Source organism: Salvelinus namaycush, unplaced genomic scaffold, assembly GCF_016432855.1.
Source record: "Salvelinus namaycush isolate Seneca unplaced genomic scaffold, SaNama_1.0 Scaffold756, whole genome shotgun sequence".
NCBI classification, from domain to species: Eukaryota; Metazoa; Chordata; class Actinopteri; order Salmoniformes; family Salmonidae; genus Salvelinus; species Salvelinus namaycush.
Window position 1 is genome coordinate 41,714 of NW_024061482.1, and position 19,408 is coordinate 61,121.

Consider the following 19,408-nt stretch of genomic DNA (forward strand, 5'->3'; position numbering starts at 1 on the left):
TAAGTCACCTCTAGAGAATTTGGCAGTACATCCAACCGGCCTCACAACTGCAGATCACATGTAACCACGGCAGCCCAGGACCTCTTCACCTGCAGGATTGTCAGGGAGGGTGCTGAGTAGTATTTCTGTCTGTAATCAAGACATTTGTTGGGGAAAAACTCATGCTGATTGGATGGGCCTGGCTCCCAAGTGAGTCTATGCCCTCCCAAGTCCCACCCATGGCTGAGCCCCTGCCCAGTCATGTGAAATCCATAGATTAGGGACTCATTTATTTAAAGTGACTGATATCCTTATACGAACTGTAAATCTTTGAAATTGTTGCGTTTAGATTGTTGTTAAGTATAATACGACTTGTAGGACGTATCGTATGTTACGAATTACAATTTTTATGTTATTTTACGCATTGCTATTCATACAATATGTTACGGACTTGTAATATGTATGATATGTAACAAATTCCAATTTGTTGTTGCTAACGTTAGCTGGGTGAGGGGTTAAATGGTTTTAGGGGAAAGGTTAGCTAACATACTAAGTAGTTACATGCTAAGCTAACATGCTAAGCTAACATGCTAAGTAATAGCTAAAAAGTAGTAAGTAGTTGCAAAGTTGCTAAAATGCTAAAGTCCTCCTTGATGAGATTCTAAACACAGCAGCCTTTGGCTAGAAGTTTGAGTTACACGCCCACCCCTCCACAGAGCAGGAATAAGGCTTCTCTCCTGTGTCTGTTCTCTGATGAACTGTTAGCTCAGCGTATCTTTTAAAACGTTTTCCACAGTCAGAGCAGGAGTATGGCTTATCTCCTGTATGTATACGTTCATGTGATTTTAAGTTGGAAAGTTGAGAGAAACTAGTTCCACAGTCAGAGCAGACGTAAGGCTTCTCTCCTGTGTGTGTTCTCTGATGAACTTTAAGCTTATTTGATGTTTTAAAACATTTTCCAGTCAGAGCAGGAGTAAGGCTTCTCTCCTGTGTGTGTTCTCTCATGAAATTTTAGATCAGTTGATGTTGTGAAGCATTTCCCACAGTCAGAGCAGACGAAAGGCTTCTCTCTTGTGTGTGTTCTCTGATGAACTTTTAGCTCTTTTGATGTTTTAAAACATTTTCCACAGTCAGAGCAGGAGTAAGGCTTCTCTCCTGTATGTGTTCTCTGATGAACTTTTAGATCCGTTGACGTTGTGAAGCATTTTCCACAGTCAGAGCAGGAGTAAGGCTTCTCTCCTGTGTGTATACGTTGGTGTGTTTTTAAGGTGCACAGATGAGAGAAACTAGTTCCACAGTCAGGGCAGACGTAAGGCTTCTCTCCTGTGTGTGTTCTCTGATGAGATTTTAGATCATTTGATGTTCTAAAACGTTTTCCACAGTCAGAGCAGACGCAAGGCTTCTCTCCTGTGTGTATACGTTCATGTGTTTTTAAGTCGGAAAGTTGAGAGAAACTCGCCACACAGTCAGAGCAGGAATAAGGTTTCTCTCCTGTGTGTTTTCTTAGGTGTATTTTTAGCTTTGATAGAAATGGGAAAATCTTCCCACAATATGGGCAGTGGTGAGACCTCTTAGCTCTGTGATCTTCCTGCTGTTGCTCTCTGGATGTAGAGAATGTCTCAACATGGTATCCTGTGTGAAAATCAGAAGAACCAGTCAGTTGGTGTGATATACATGTCAATCAAATGTAGTTTATGAAACACTTTCTACATCAGTAGTTGTCACAAAGTGCTGAACAGAAACCCAGCCTAAAATCCACAAAGAGCAAGCAATGCAGATGTAGAAGCAGTGGCCACAAACTCTCTAGAAAGCAGGAACCTAGGAAGAAACGTAGAGAGGAACCAGGCTCAGAGCGGTGACCATTCCTCTTCTGGTCATATCGGGTGACAGGTAGCCTAGTGGCTAGAGCAACCGAAAGGTTGCAAGATCAAATCCCCGAGCTGACAAGGTAAAAATCTGTCGTTTTGCCCCTGAATAAGGCAGTTAACCCACTGTTCCTAGGCCGTCATTGAAAATAAGAATTTGTTCTTAACTGACTTGCCTAGTTAACCTGTTTGGGCGCATGTCCAAACGCTAGCGGGACACCTACGACAACATCCGGTGAAATTGCAGAGCGCAAAATTCAAATACAAAAATCGTAATATTAAACATTCATGACAATACAAGTGTCTTACATAATTTAAAAGCTTCTTGTTAATCCAACTGCATTGTCAGATTTGAAAAAGGCTTTACGGAGAAAGCATACCATACCATCTAAGGACAGCGCCCCACGTCAAAATACTTTTTCAACCAGCACAGGTGTCACAAAATCATAGACAGCAATTAAATAAATCACTTACCTTTGAATATCTTCCTCTGATTGCAATCCCAAGGGTCCCAGCTACACAATGAATGGTCGTTTTGTTCGATAAAGTCCTTCATTATATCCCAAAAATGTCAGTTTAGATGGCGCGCTTGATTCAGTAATTCACTCATTCAACATGCACACAAACCAATCCAAAAAGTGAAAATCAAACGATGTTTCCAATTAATCCTCGGGTATTCTAATATCTAAATAAACAATAATATTTAGACGGAGAATAGTGTGTTTAATAGCGAAGATAAATAACGAAGAGCGCACTGTCATTGATGCACGCAACATGACTACTTTTCTAATGGGGGACACCTTGGAAAAACTACAAATACCTGAAACCCATTCTAAAGCCTGGTGATATCTAGTGGAAGCCATAGGAACTGCAATCTGGGTCCTATCTATTTGTATATTCCATAGGCAAGCAATGAAAAAACCTGTGACCTCAAAATAAACATTCCGGATGGATTTTCCTCAGGTTTTCACCTGCCATATCAGTTCTGTTATACTCAGACATTATTTTAACAGTTTTAGAAACTTCAGAGTGTTTTCTATCCAATGCTATCAAGTATATGTATCAAGTATATGTCAAGTATATGCAGGGTGGTATGCCAGCAGCATACCACCCTGCATACCACTGCTGGCTTGCTTCTGAAGCTAAGCAGGGTTGGTCCTGGTCAGTCCCTGGATGGGAGACCAGATGCTGCTGGAAGTGGTGTTGGAGGGCCAGTAGGAGGCACTCTTTCCTCTGGTCTAAAAAAAATATCCCAATGCCCCAGGGCAGTGATTGGGGACACTGCCCTGTGTAGGGTGCCGTCTTTCGGATGGGACGTTAAACGGGTGTCCTGACTCTCTGAGGTCATTAAAGATCCCATGGCACTTATCGTAAGAGTAGGGGTGTTAACCCCGGTGTCCTGGCTAAATTCCCAATCTGGCCCTCAAACCATCATGGTCACCTAATAATCCCCAGGTTACAATTGGCTCATTCATCCCCCTCCTCTCCCCTGTAACTATTCCCCAGGTCGTTGCTGCAAATGAGAACGTGTTCTCAGTCAACTTTCCTGGTAAAATAACGGTAAAATAAATAAAATAAAATATGCATCTCCTAGCTTTTGGGCAGTTTACTTTGGGCACGTCAGTCATCCGAAATTCCGGACAATAACCAGTATGCTAAGGAAGTTAAAAAAAGGTTAAAAAAAATAAATTAAAATAAATACACTACCACTAGTGGTGAAATAAATGAATAAATTCTAAAGATTGGGGTCACTTACAAATGTCCTTGTTTTTGAAAGAAAAGCAAATTTTTTGTCCATTCAAATAATGTCAAATTGATCAGAAATACAGTGTAGACATTGTTAATGTTGTAAATGACTATCGTAGCTGGAAATGGCTAAAGATCTCGTACGACGCTGTGTACTACTCCCTTCACAGAACAGCGCAAACTGGCTCTAACCAGAATAGTGTCTAGAAGGCCAGCATCCCGGAGTCACCTCTTCACAGTTGACGTTGAGACTGTTGTTTTGCGTGTACTATTTAATTAAGCTGCCAGTTGAGGACTTGTGAGACGTCTGTTTCTCAAACTAGACACTAATGTACGTGTCCTCTTGCCCAGTTGTGCACCGGGGCCTCCCACTCCTCTTACTATTCTGGTTAAAGCCAGTTTGCGCTGGTTAAATAAAAAAAAATATATATTCTCATCAATCTACAAACAATACCCCATAATGGCATCACAATACCCCATAATGACTGAAATATGACATTTACATAAGTATTCAGACCCTTTACACAATAGTTAGTTGAAGCACCTTTGAGTCTTTTTGGGTATGAAGCTACAAGCTTGAAACACTTGTTTTTGGGGAGTTTCTCCCATTCTTCTCTGCAGATCCTCTCAAGCTCTGCCAGACTGGATGGGGAGTGTCTCTGCAAAGCTATTTCCAGGTCTCTCCAGAGATGTTTGATCGGGTTCAAGCCCGGGCTCTGGCTGCGCCACTCAATGACATTCAGAGACTTGTACCGAAGCCACTCCTATTTTGTATTGGCTGTGTGCTTAGGGTCATTGTCCTGTTGGAAGGTGAACCTTCAGTAGGTTTTCATCAAGGATCTCTCTATACTTTGCTACGTTCATCTGTCCCTTGATCCTGACAAGTCACCCAGTCCCTGCCGCTCAAAAACATCCCCACAGCAAGCTGCTGCCACCACCACCCTTAACCGTAGGGATGGTGCCAGGTTTGCTCCAGGCATGGCGCTTGGCATTCAGGCCAAAGAGTTCAATCTTGGTTTCATCAGACCAGAGAATCTTGTTTCTCATGGTCAGAGTCCTTTAGGTGCCTTTTGACAAATTCCAAGCAGACTGTCATGTGCCTTTTACTAGGCAGTGGCTTCCGTCTGGGCACTCTACCATAAAGTCATGATTAGTGGAGACCTGCAGAGATGGTTTTCCTTCTGGAAGATTCTCTCATCTCCATAGAGGAACTCTGGAGCTCTGTCAGAGTGACCATCGGGTTCTTGGTTACCTCCCTGACCAAGGCCCTTCTCCCCCAATTGCTCAGTTTGGCCGGGTGGCCAGCTCTAGGAAGAGTCTTGGTGGTTCAAAACTTCTTCCATTGTAGAATGATGGAGGCCTCTGTGTTCTTGGGGACCTTTAATGCTGCAGAAATGTTTTTGGTACCGGTCCCCAGATCTGTCTTTGCCGACACAATCCTGTCACGGAGCTCTACGGACAAATCCTTCCACCTCATGACTTGGTTTCTACTCTGACATGAACTGTCAACTGTGGGACCTTAAATAGACAGGTGTGTGCCTGTCCAAATCATATCCAATCAATTGATTTTACCACAGGTGGACTCCAAGTTGTAGAAACATCTCAAGAATCATCTCATAGCAAAAGGGTCTGGAAACTTACGTAAATAAGCAATTCTTATAATTTTTTTTTTTTTTTACATTTGCAAGAATTTCTAAAAACCTGTTTTGTCTTTGTCATTATGGGGTATTGTGTGTAGATTGACGAGGAAAAACATGTAATCAATTTTAGAATAAGGCTGTAACGTACCAAAACGGGAAAAATGGGAAGGGGTCTGACAGTGCCCTCGGAAAGAATTCAGACCCCTTGACTATTTCCACATTTTGTTTTGTTACAGCCTTATTCTAAAATTAAATAAAAAAATATCTTCAGCAATCTACACACAATACCCCATAATGACAAAGCGAAAACAAGTTTAGACATTTTTGCAAATTTATTTAAAAAAAACAAAAAAAACAAGAGACTCAAAATTGAGTTCAGATGCATCCTGTTTCCATTGATCATCCTTGAGATATTTCTACAACTTGATGTATAAAACATATTAAATATCCACTACTGTTCAAACGTTTGGGGTAACTTAGAAATGTCCTTGTTTTGAAAGAAAATCACATTGTTTGTCCATTAAAATAACATCAAATGGATCAGAAATACAGTGAAGACATTGTTAATGTTGTAAATGACTATTGTAGCTGGAAACGGCAGATATTTTATGGAATATCTACATAGGCATACAGAGGCCTATTATCAGCAACCATCACTCCTGTGATCCAATGGCATGTTGTGTTAGCTAATCCAAGTTTATCATTTTAAAAGGCTAATTGATCATTAGAAAACCCTTTTGAATTTATGTTAGTACAGCTGAAAACTGTGGTGCTCATTAACCTGTTGAGGCTAGGGGGTGCTGTTGTCACTATTTATGGAAATCGTGTAATTTTTGAAACGGCTTCCTACAAAATTCTTGATCGTACAATATGCATATTATTATTATTATTGGATAGAAAACAGTCTATAGTTTATATAGCCGTTGAAATTTTGTCTCTGAGTGGAACAGAACTCATTCTACAGCAATTTCCCTGACATGGAGTCAGATTTCACACATTTTGGCCCCTGTTCTGGAGTCAGTTTAAAGGCCACTGTTATTGCTATGAGTATACGGACACTGCTTACGTCTTCCCCTGGATGCCTTTACGTGATGACGATTTGAATGGTGTGGATTGCGCAATCACAGCCACTATAAATGAAAAACACGTGTAGGTAGGCACTCCTTTCCTGCTGCGTCGGACGCACGGTGGGCACCGACCCGTTCTTTTTCCAAGCATTAGTGGAGCCAGTAATATTTCTCAGGTCATGTTTCTACTCGTTATAGGAGTTAAAAATATCATAAGGTAGTTAATTTAAACCGTTTTATAGCAATTTATACCCGTTTAGTGCGATTTTGGGACATTTATTTCTGAGACACTGAATCTCTGGGCACGCTTCCAGTTCATGCCGAACGCAATGGACATTTCTACATGGCAAGAGGACAGCTTTCGACCAAAAGACGATTAGACCCAAGAAAGGATTCTTTGCCCAAGATACTGATGGAAGAACAGCTCAAAGTAGGAACAATTTATTATGATAAAGTGTTTCTGTCGAAAATTGTTAATCGCTTATGACGCCATCTTGCTAGACGTAGCTTCGCTTGGCGCAAACTGTATTGAAAAGTAAGGATAATTTAAAAAATGTAAATCCGCGATTGTATTAAGAATTAAATTGTCTATCAATCGCAGTCCACCCTCTATTTTTTAGTCACGTTTATGAGTATTTATGTATACGACTAGATCACTGTCTAATGTGGCGCAGGACATTTTCTGACCAGCTGGGCTACTTTTCTCATTGTCTAACCATGATTTTGGTGGCTAAATATGCACATTTTCGAACAAACTGTATATGTATGTTGTAATGTGATGTTACAGGAGTGTCATCTGAAGAATTCTGAGAAGGTTAGTGAAAAAATTAATATATTTTGGCGATGTTTACGTTATCGCTCTCTTTGGCTAGAATCAATGCTGGTGTAATGTTTGCACATGTGCTATGCTAATATAACGATTTATTGTGTTTTCGCTGTAAGACACTTAGAAAATCTGAAATATTGTCTGTATTCACAGGATCTGTGTCTTTCGATTAGTGTATGCTGTGTATTTTTACGAAATGTTAGATGATTAGTAGTTAGGTAAACACGTTGCTCATTGTATTTATTCTAGTCCATTTGTGACGGTGGGTGCAATTGTAAACTATGACATCTACCTGAAATATGCACATTTTCTAACAAAACCTATCCTATACCATAAATATGTTATCAGACTGTCATCTGATGAGCTTTTTTCTTGGTTAGTGGCTATCAATATCTTAGTTTAGCCGAATTGGTGATAGCTACTGGTGTTGGTGGACTAAGAAAAGATGGTGGATTATGCTAATGTGTTTAGCTAATAGATTTACATCTTTACATATTGTGTCTTCCCTGTAAAACATTTTAAAAATCGGACATGTTGGCTGGATTCACAAGATCTGTGTCTTTCATTAGCTGTATTGGACTTTAATGTGTGAAAGTTAAATATTTAAAAAAAATATTTTTTTTGAATTTCGCGGCTCTGCCTTTTCAGTGGGGGTGGGGGGGGGTGCCGCAGTCCTAGACAGGTTAAAGAAGCAATAAAACTGGCCTTTGCAACTCTGCCTAGAAGGCCAGCATCCCGGAGTCGCCTCTTCACTGTTAACGTTGAGACTGGTGTTAAGTGACCCAAAACTTTTGAATTGAGCTCAGGTGCTTCCTGTTTCCATTGATCAACCTTGAGATGTTTCTACAACTTAATATATAAAATATTAAATATATATGTATGAGATATAAATCATCAGGATGTGGTAGTCTATTGGTTATGTTCATCACTTCTCCAATCATTGTTGAGATCTGATATTCTGTGCAGCAAACAAATTATAATTCAATATTGACAGTGATGATGCTATGGCCTATTTTGAAATGAGGTATGCCTAACTTGGTGATTGAGGGTATTAAACATTTTCAACGTTCTTGAGACAATGTGTGGGCAAAGGCAGGCGTTACAAGTTTTTTTTAAATGTTTTGCTTCGCTGTGAAGTCTTGAGTTGCTCAGGGATGTGTGATGTCAGAATTACAGAATTCAACCTAGCAATAGACTGGTCATAACTTATGGAGGTCTAATTTATGAAGATAACTTATAGATAGAACCAGCTCTTACCATGACTAACAGTTGTCCTAATCTTCTCCTCCTCTTCTTCATCTTTAATGATGACATTCAGCTCCAGTGTTTGACTGCAGTCTTCCAGCTTCAATGATGCCATCTCTGGATCCTGCAGTGCAAACTGGGCTCCACTGTCACAATCAGTACCCAGTGACTGTAGGTTTGGACTCAGTGTGGAAGGAGAGAGGCAGGCTGGGTTTGTCCTCACTGTTGATGTTACCGGCCTCAGACTTAATCTGAGTCGGCCTGTAGTAATAAAGACAAACGGACACAAAAGTTATTTTCTTGACAGTTCTGGCACTTTATGCTGTAAAAATATTTTCTCTCTTTTCTTGTTCAATTATCTCATTTCAGTAGATCAGGTAGCTAATCCTTGATAAAACATTCATTCACATTAGACACAAAGTACACATTTTAAATTGCACAACATAAGAGCACTTAACCTATAGTAGATTTCCTAAATTCACATAAATGCATAAATGACTCAAAAACCATTTAGTACAAGGTTGCAGTATGTTTCAGGCAGCACTATGTACTATTTTCCTGAATAACCTTGTCTCTTACTACGGGACCAACCATGGAAGCTCCATCAGTCTGCACTGTAGTTCCACCAGTCTGTCTTACAGCATCTGCATATGATACATCATGACGGATTCTATATCTCTGAGAATCTCTCTGCACCTGGCATCCACCAAATGCTGCTCTGTGTGTCCTCCGCACAATTGCAACACTTAACCGTCACATTGCTCCAACATTCACCGTAATCATGTTCCCCACCACACTTGGCACATCTTTTCACTCAACAGCTACATGTCCCATTCTTTGGCATTTAAAAACACTGTGATGATTCACTGTTGCTGCTCCAGTTTCAACTGTTCTGTTATGGAACCCTGACCTGTTCACCGGACGTGCTACCTGTCCCAGACCTGCTGTTTTCAACTCTCTAGAGACAGCAGTAGCGGTAGAGATACTCTCAATGATCGGCTATGAAAAGCCAACTGACATCTACTCCTGATGGGCTGACCTGTTGCACCCTCGACAACCACTGTGATTATTATTTGACCCTGCTGGTCATCTATGAACATTTGAATATCTTGGCCATGTTCTGTTATAATCTCCACCCAGCACAGCCAGAAGAGAACTGGCCACCACTCATAGCCTGGTTCCTCTCAAGGTTTCTTCCTAGGTTCTGGCCTTTCTAGGGAGTTTTTCCCTAGACACTGTGCTACTACACCTGCATTGCTTGCTGTTTGGGGTTTTAGGCTGTGTTTCTGTACAGCACTTTGTGACATCAGCTGATGTAAGAAGGGCTTTATAAATACATTTGATTGGTTGATTGATGAGGCTGGGTCAAAGTCTCTGACATGGAAGCTAAGGAATCCTATTCTGTACTTTTCCAGACAAAACCTTCTCAAACCTCAACAGCACCGATAAGCTTTCACTTCTTTAACCCTCTTTCCTACTTATCAACCTTTAGGCTTCAACCACTGTCTCCTTCACATGTTCTTTAACAATATCATCCATGGACATAGATATTGGGACCTCAGATTACTCCCTTCAATTTAGCATAAGCTCCAGGGTCATGCCTTCTGAGCTTCCTCCCATTATGATTTTCCAATTGAAGAATCTTCCCTTGCTGAACCTGACTAGCACAAGATATTAACAATCTACCATATTTTATTTCACCTTTATTTAACCAGGTAGGCTAGTTCAGAACAAGTTCTCATTTACACGGATGCAGCCCAATTTAACTTCATCTCTCTTTTTATGGCCTTGGTTTATCAGATAGGGTGTAAATGAGGCCCTGTGGTCTCCTCAAACACCATCCCAACTTTCCACTGTGACACATTATTACTCTAGCTCCCTACCTGGGCCTCTTTAGAGTTCCTATACTACATGCGCCACTGCTTCCAGTATCATTATCTCTGTTCTTCCTATGTCTTTACACTACAGACCATTCACATACTAGGCCCTCGTCCTCCCGCTCCATATCAGAACTGTCCCCCACATTGATCGCATTCGAGCACAGCTGTTGCTTCTCAAACTCTCTCCATTTCCATTGTTTCAGGGGTGTAAAACTCATCCCATTGACAGCCGAGCCTCACAGGTTTTCGTTTCTTCATTTCAATTAAAACCTAGACAATCAGACGAGGGGAGTTCCTTTCTAATTAGTGACCTTAATTAATTAATCAAGTAAAAGGGTGAAGCGAAAACCCGCAGACACTTGGTCCTCCATGTTATGAGTATGACACGTGCTATTCATCCGCATTAATCGACGCCATTCCATGCAGTTGGCCTCACTCTCCAAATTACATTTACATTTAAGTCATTTAGCAGACGCTCTTATCCAGAGCGACTTACAAATTGTAAAGTTCATACATATTCATCCTGGTCCCCCCGTGGGAAATGAACCCACAACCCTGGCGTTGCAAGTGCCATGCTCTACCAACTGAGCCACACGGGACCCAAATGGTGAAGCAAAACTTTAGTTAGCTTCCCTCTATTTTGACACTCCACCACACAGCCTCGTGTCGCCATTTCACCACGAGCAAACTCCTAGAAAGACGACCGAAACCGTTGAAGCCGCCACTTGACGAGCCTCGTCTGAATATTCCTGATCTCGCGAGCTTACATTAACGAAACAGTGTATGTAAACTCGCGAGATCAGGATGATTCGGACGAGGCTATTTACCAGCTCATAAACAACATTTTACACAAAACCAAGAACATGTAAAAACTAACTAAAATAAGTGGAATCTTTATGAAATGACTTTGACGAAATGATGTACATACACTCATACAAATCCAAAGTCTAGCTACGTGACTTGTAAAATCGTTTTAAATCACGTTCTTCACTCACTCGGTTTGACCCCAAAATAACACATACAATTTAAACCTTTACCAAACGTGATAATACCTTCACGGATTTGCTACCTAGCATATTATATATTCGTTCGACATTAGAAAGTTTAAACGTGCTATTACATACCTACAATAATACAGTTGAAACGGACACAACCACTATCGACATAGCACAGTTCTGTCGTTTTCTACCCGGAACTTCCTGTTCCCCTCTACGACAGTGCAACATCGTCATCTTCTTCTCTGGTATACTGACATTTACACAAATATAACGTGTCTACCGCCACCTACTGTACGGTTAGTAAACTGTAGAAAGAAATACATGTCTATTGCGGAAGCAACGACATAAAAACAAAATACAAAAATAGATAAATAAAAACATCCCACTCCTTCAGTCACAGTCCTATTCAAGTCACATCCCTACACAGTCTCATGGGCCTTGTAGGGAGGAACATCTTCAGTCAGTATTCCCTGCAATCAGTGGTGTAAAGAACTCAAGTAGTATTTTACTGGGTGGCTTTCCTTAATAGGAAAGGACTCAAGTACCTTTACTTTTACTCAAGTATGACAATTGGGTATTTTTCCACCAATGCCTGCAATGCTTCCAATGTCAATTCCTGAACTCCCAAAAACCTTTCAGCCGCAAATACAATTAATCTTTACAATCGGTATCCTTCAACTGGTGAACGGCGTCAGGAATCTCAACAGGTTGCAGGGGCATCCGCTGCCATAGCTTCCTCAGCACCAATCACTCTTTCAACTATTTCCCGCGCCTCCCAGTAGGAGAACTACTGTACAGTTTCTTGATGTGGATGTTCCTTGATATAATAAAAATGGATACATGCCATTGGTCAGTTCTGGTGTTATGAAACTGATGGAGAATATTTGTTAAAAAAAAATATATATATATATATATTTAACTAGGCACATTGCATACATAACAGGTTAAGATAATTAAAGTGGTAGTTAGGTGAATTAGCATGGCAGGTTAGGAGACTGAGGTTAAGGTTAGGAAAAGGGTGAGGGTTAGGGATTTGTTTACCATGCAGGTTTTGATAACTAACGTGGCGGTGGGGAGACTGAGATTAAGGTTAGGAAAAGGGTTAGGCCTAGCTACAATTGTCAACAAGTGTTGTTCCCAACGCAAAAGAAACGGCCACAAACCAATGGGGAGCATCAAATGGTGTAAAGTAGATATCATGAAACACCCGATATCAGAGAACGCCTCTAATTGCGGTCTGCAATTACACCCTTCTCGGATCAAGGGGGCAGGCTGCCAGTCTATAAGCATGCTTTCCACTGTGCTCAGAGGGCATTTTCGGTACTGCAGTTCAGCTGAAGCACGGCCCAATTCCCATTGACGGCCCCATAGCGAAGTCAATTTTTTTTTTTTAAAGACAATTTGGTTATCAAGTTTGTAAATAAAAAATCCATTGAATTATTCAAGTAATTGCCTTAAGAGTCAGATTTTTTCCCATCACTCACAGCCAAAGTTATTAACTATTTTAGATTCATGCTGTGAGGTGGTTGAGCTTATGCCACATGCAGATGCTGAAGGGAAAACACACCTCTTGATCTGCGTGTTTATAATGTAGGTTAAGGTGCAGCCTCATCTCATAAACTAGATGTAACATAGTAAATATAAATCCGGGACTCTCAAAATAGTGTGAAATGTTACGTTTTTATGGTTACATAAGACAGATGGTTACTTAATAAATGGAACTTGGTGGTGCTGTACTGTAACAGCGAGCTGAGCCAGTTGAAACTATTGACGCCAGGGATATATTGTTGGTAACTGTGTGTTCCTTTATTAGTTTTGTGTTTTTTATTCATTTATTTCTGGTACTCTCCTACCTGAGAGGCATGAGGCCTGTGTGGCGTTGCACTGTTAAAATCATCCCAGTGTGGAGATGAAACACCTGTGTTACAAAGCCACATGCTCTGTCTTCTCTGCTCTATCTAGGTGTTTTAATGTGGGTAATACAGAGATAATACTAATACAGAGATAACCACTGCTCTACCTAGGTGTTTTAATGTGGGTAATACAAAGATAATATTAATACCGAGATAACCACTGCTCTACCTAGGTGTTTTAATGTTGGTAATACAAAGATAATACTAATACAGAGATAACCACTGCTCTTCCTAGGTGTTTTAATGTGGATAATACTAATACAGAGATAACCATTGGACATGCATTTTCCATTATGTCATTGTGTTTACCATTTCAGAACCTTACATCTGTAGTTTAAAGCATATGCAGGGCATTATATAAGAGCCCTTGACTTTTTCCACATTTTGTTAAGTTACAGCCTTATTAAAAAATAGATTAAATGCATTTTTTACCCCTCATCAATATACACACAATACCCCATAATGACAAAGCACAATTTTTAGCAAATGTATTAAAAAAAATAAAAAAAATAAAAATAAAAAAAAACAAGCAATGAGGTCAAAGAAATTGTCCGTCGAGCTCCGAGACAGGTTTGTGGCGAGGCACAGATCTGGGGAAGAGTAGCAAAACATTTCTCAAATCTCTGTTGGCCGGACTCCCTGCTTCTGCCGTCAAACTCCTGCCCCACGTTGGGCGCAAACCTTTTAAGGGCTCCTGAGTGGCGCAGCTGTCTAAGAAACTGCATCTCAGTGCAAGAGACATCACTACAGTCTCTGGTTCGAATCCAGGCAGAATCACATCCGGCTGTGATTGTGAGTCCCATAGGGAAGCGCACAATTGGCCCAGCATCGTCCGGGTTTGGCCAGGGTTGGCTGTCATTGTAAATAAGAATTTGTTCTTAACTGACTTGACTAGTTTAATAATGATTAAATTAAAAAGTGGGATGCATGCCAGCAAAGCCACTACTGTCACGCGGGACTAGGTGAGCGAAAGAACCAGACGCAGAGAGAGAGAGCCGCTTGGGAAAAATATTCCTTATTTTTACTCTTAACAAAAAACTGAATAAGCCCGAACATCCAGGGCGCAGTGAAAACACTTGCCAAACACCCAACATACACACACGTAACAAAAACAACAGGTGCAACTAATAAGACAAAACAAACAGACAAACGAAAAGGGATCGGTGGCGGCTAGTAGGACGGTGACGACGACCGCCAAGCACCGCCCGAACAGGCAGGGGAGTCAACTTCGGCGGAAGTCGTGACAACTACACAACACAATACTAAACAATACATTAATTGCACAATAACGGTGCCCACAACCTGTTAGGTCCCACATAAAGCTGACCCAACAACTGCTACACCTGGCTATCAACAGAGCCTTGTCTGGCATCGAAAAGTTCATTCAGCCTCATTTACTGCTTTAAAAAAAATATGGCTGGCTTACTTAAACAAATGTGATTTCTACTGAAAATTGAGATGTACAAACTATGGCATAAGGGGACGAAAAGCGGATAAGAGGTCATCTGTAATTTCGATTAAGACATTAATGAGTGAGCTAGGACGGACAGTCAATATACCTATTGTACAGCCCTTTTGAAATGCAAAGAAACAGATTTCAGAACATGGGCCGTTCTTACAGTGTTCTCCCTGTACACCAAGTCAGAACCGTAGGATAAATAAAGGGGCATATAAGCAGACAATGAAAACCCTTACAATATTCAATGATTATATTCCTATAAAACAGGTTATAGGCTACATGTGAACCAAGTCAGAACAGTGGGCAAAATTAAGAGGTGAAAATAGAACAAATTATTAGGGTGAGGCACATGGGCTACTGACATCTTACTACACAACAAACACTTAGTATTACTTTCTTAGCTACAGTATACACATCTCCCTGGCATATTACATCATTTATGCAGCAGCATACAAGACATTTTTGGACTCAACTTGTTGTGCTGTGCTCACTTGAACAGGAAGGTGGCACGGCAGTCCTTTGTGGGCATATTTTGTCATCAAACTCTATCATCAAACTCTGGCATTCTCTGAATTTATGGTGCTTTCAAGACAATTAGGAACTCAGCAAAAAAAAATATGACGTCAGTGATCTTCAGGTTGTAGCTGTAGAAAGAGGCCCCAGTTCCCAATTCCGAGTTGGATGAAAGTTCAAAACCTATTTTCCCAGTCGTAGCTTGTTTTCCCCCCGAGTTCCCAGTTGTCTTGAACTCACTCAAGTCAGATGTTGCAGTACCGAGTTAAGATGTTTTGAGCACGGCACAAATCAAGCTTCATTGACAGCATGGCCAATGTTGAACGTTTACAATTTTAAACTAGGAAAAGAGCCCTTTCATCTTAGACTTGAGAACACAGAGCCACTCCAATGAATTGCAGGCTAATGATTGCTTTGCAATGCTTGCAGTTAGCCACTGATTCCTTCCAAACCACTCATTGTTGAATTTGCAATTTGTTGTGTAATGTTTATGTCCAACGGCCGATGAGCACTGATACTTTATCTATAATTTATCATTATTTCTCTTCATATGACAAAGATTAAAAAGGATTTGCTAGTAGATTGTCGACTTGATTCATGATGATGACTGCTAGCTCAGATTTTGAAAGTATGATGTTGACATGATCAGTCCAATCAAAGCGACTGTAGATATAACATGATTTGACGTTATTTTATCTATGGACAATGACCTTGAGCCTTCTTGGATGGGCACTTCTAATGTAACTCTATGGCAGCACCCAAGGGGCTTGAATTTTCAAGTTCTACCCTTAGACTTGGCAGTGACGTATTGTCCCCATGAATGACAGGACACTGAGCCAATCACGGCACAACGCTCCATATTTTCTGCTGGCTTGCTCCACCTCCAAAGAAGGCAATGAGCTAGGCTGAAAGACCTGCATTTTGGAGCTGCCTTACTCAAGAAAACAAAAAAGAGCTTGTTTTTGTATGTGGCTTTATTAGTAACTCAATTATAAATGTTTTTTTTTTTTTTTTTTTACATTGTTTGCAAACAGATCATTTTTTTCACACTTTTTTAGCGCTAAAACTGTGGGGCTCAAAACAGGTGGCTCACCTGCCCTGATTGATGGGTCGCCACTGAACTTATCTCGAACACTGCAGTCGAGTCTGGTTGTTTAACCTTCCCAAGTTTCCCCATGTCATTCTGCTCCTCTGTACATTCCACTGGCTTCCAGTCGAAGCTCACATCCACTACAAGACAATGGTGTTTACTTACGGTGCAGCAAGAAGAACAGCCCCATCTCTACCTTCAGGCTATGCTCCAACCCTGTATCCCAACCCGAGCACTCAGTTCTGCCACCTCTGGTCTCATGGCCGTCCCACTGCTACAGGAGGTCAAGCTCCCTCTCAGCCCAGTCAAAACACTTCTCTGTCCTGGCACCCCAATGGTGGCACCAGCTTCCCTCTGATGCTAGGACAGCAGAATCCCTGCCCATCTGCCCGAAAAAGTCTGAAACCCTACGTCTTTAAAGAGTACCCCCCCCCAAAATACTAATAACACTACTAATAATAATAATAATACAACAAATAATAATAATAATATTAATGTGACACTGACTAATTGAGGAGAAATGTATTTACTGTGTGGTTGTCTCACCTGGCTATCTTAAGATGAATGTACTTAATGTACTGGTGACATCACAGGGTCAGAGAGAACACCTGACTGTAGTCATACAAAAACACTCAGTCCATAAGAACCATTCATACTGTCAGATCTAATATGAAGAACTGAATACAACCATAAGAACCATTCATACTGTCAGATCTAATATGAAGAACTGACTACAACCATAAGAACCATTCATACTGTCAGATCTAATATGAAGAACTGACTACAACCATAAGAACCATTCATACTGTCAGATCTAATATGAAGAACTGAATACAACCACAAGAACCATTCATACTGTCAGATCTAATATGAAGAACTGAATACTAAAGAGAAGAAGAGGTTCATGTAACTTTATTTTTCATTGGCAGATCAATAAAGTTTGCTTCAATGCAGTTATCCAAACACATTCATGATCAGTAACTAAAATAACTCATCTAGTTTTAAAGATAATTAATAAACACATGTATTCATTTCATAAACTGTGTATCATTAAATAAAGTTGTAAAACAATCGCCCCAAACTAGTGGTGAAAAGTGATCATCACACCATCTCTATCTGATACATGTTAGGGGCGGAAGGTAGCCTAGTGGTGAGAGCGTTGGGCCAGTAACCAAAAGGTTGCTAGATCGAATCCCCGAGCTGACAAGGTAAAAATCTGTTATTCTGCATCTGAACAAGGCAGTTAACCCACTGTTCCTAGGACATCATTGTAAATAAGAATTTGTTCTTAACAGACTTACCTAGTTAAATGAAGGTTCAAAAGTTCTTGTTTTTTTAAAAGAAGTGTATACTAGCTCCTTCCCACAGAACACTGCAGAGGGACAACCTGGTCTCAGAGCAAAACGTATTATATGAACATCCGTTTCCACTCCATTTAGTATGTTAGGTTACATTACATTGGACTACCAATATAAACTTAACGAAAATATAAACTAAACATGTAAAGTGTTGGTTTCATGAGCTGAAATAAAATCCAGAAATGTTCCATATGCACAAAAAGATAATGTCTCTCAAATGTTGTGCACAACTTTGTTTATATCCCTGTTAGTGAGCATTTCAGCCTTTGTCAAGATAATCCATCCACCTGATAGGTGTGGCATATCAAGATGCTGATAAAACAGCATTATCATTACACAGGTGCACCTTGTGCTGGGGGACAATAAAAGGCCACACAACACAATGTCACAGATGTCTCAAGTTCAGGGAATGTGCAATTGTCATGATGACTGCAGGAAAGAATTCAATATTTATATCTCTACCATAAGTCACCTCTAGAGAATTTGGCAGTACATCCAACCGGCCTCACAACTGCAGATCACATGTAACCACGGCAGCCCAGGACCTCTTCACATGCAGGATTGTCAGGGAGGGTGCTGAGTAGTATTTCTGTCTGTAATCAAGACATTTGTTGGGGAAAAACTCATGCTGATTGGATGGGCCTGGCTCCCAAGTGAGTCTATGCCCTCCCAAGTCCCACCCATGGCTGAGCCCCTGCCCAGTCATGTGAAATCCATAGATTAGGGACTCACTTATTTAAAATGACTGATATCCTTATACGAACTGTAAATCTTTGAAATTGTTGCGTTTAGATTGTTGTTAAGTATAATACGACTTGTAGGACGTATCGTATGTTACGAATTACAATTTTTATGTTATTTTACGCATTGCTATTCATACAATATGTTACGGACTTGTAATATGTATGATATGTTACGAATTCCAATTTGTTGTTGCTAACGTTAGCTGGGTGAGGGGTTAAATGGTTTTAGGGGAAAGGTTAGCTAACATACTAAGTAGTTACATGCTAAGCTAACATGCTAAGCTAACATGCTAAGTAATAGCTAAAAAGTAGTAAGTAGTTGCAAAGTTGCTAAAATGCTAAAGTCCTCCTTGATGAGATTCTAAACACAGCAGCCTTTGGCTAGAAGTTTGAGTTACACGCCCACCCTTCCACAGAGCAGGAATAAGGCTTCTCTCCTGTGTGTGTTCTCTGATGAACTTCTAGCTTAGTTGATGTTGTGAAGCATTTTACACAGTCAGAGCAGTAAAAAGGCTTCTCTCCTGTGTGTGTTCTCCGATGAACTTCTAGCTTAGTTGATGTTTTGAAGCATTTTCCACAGTCAGAGCAGGAGTATGGCTTCTCCCCTGTATGTATACGTTCATGTGATTTTAAGTTGGAAAGTTGAGAGAAACTAGTTCCACAGTCAGAGCAGACGTAAGGCTTCTCTCCTGTGTGTGTTCTCTGATGAACTTTAAGCTTATTTGATGTTTTAAAACATTTTCCACAGTCAGAGCAGGAATAAGGCTTCTCTCCTGTGTCTGTTCTCTGATGAACTGTTAGCACAGTTGATGTTTTGAAGCATTTTCCACAGTCAGAGCAGGAGTATGGCTTATCTCCTGTATGTATACGTTCATGTGATTTTAAGTTGGAAAGTTGAGAGAAACTAGTTCCACAGTCAGAGCAGGAGTAAGGCTTCTCTCCTGTGAGTGTTCTCTCATGAAATTTTAGATCAGTTGATGTTGTGAAGCATTTCCCACAGTCAGAGCAGACGAAAGGCTTCTCTCCTGTGTGTGTTCTCTGATGAACTTTTAGCTCTTTTGATGTTTTAAAACATTTTCCACAGTC

The 19,408-nt window shown here is 40.5% G+C and overlaps 1 long non-coding RNA gene across 1 annotated transcript; it reads right to left on the reverse strand.

Annotated features, from left to right (window-relative positions):
* Window positions 1-523: 523 nt before the first annotated feature.
* Window positions 524-19,150, reverse strand: LOC120042721. The gene is made up of 3 exons (XR_005476229.1): window positions 19,127-19,150; window positions 16,566-16,568; window positions 524-744 (listed from the first exon to the last, which is right to left on the reverse strand). It is a non-coding gene; the product is annotated as an uncharacterized LOC120042721 (long non-coding RNA).
* Between the last annotated feature and the right edge of the window lie 258 nt (window positions 19,151-19,408).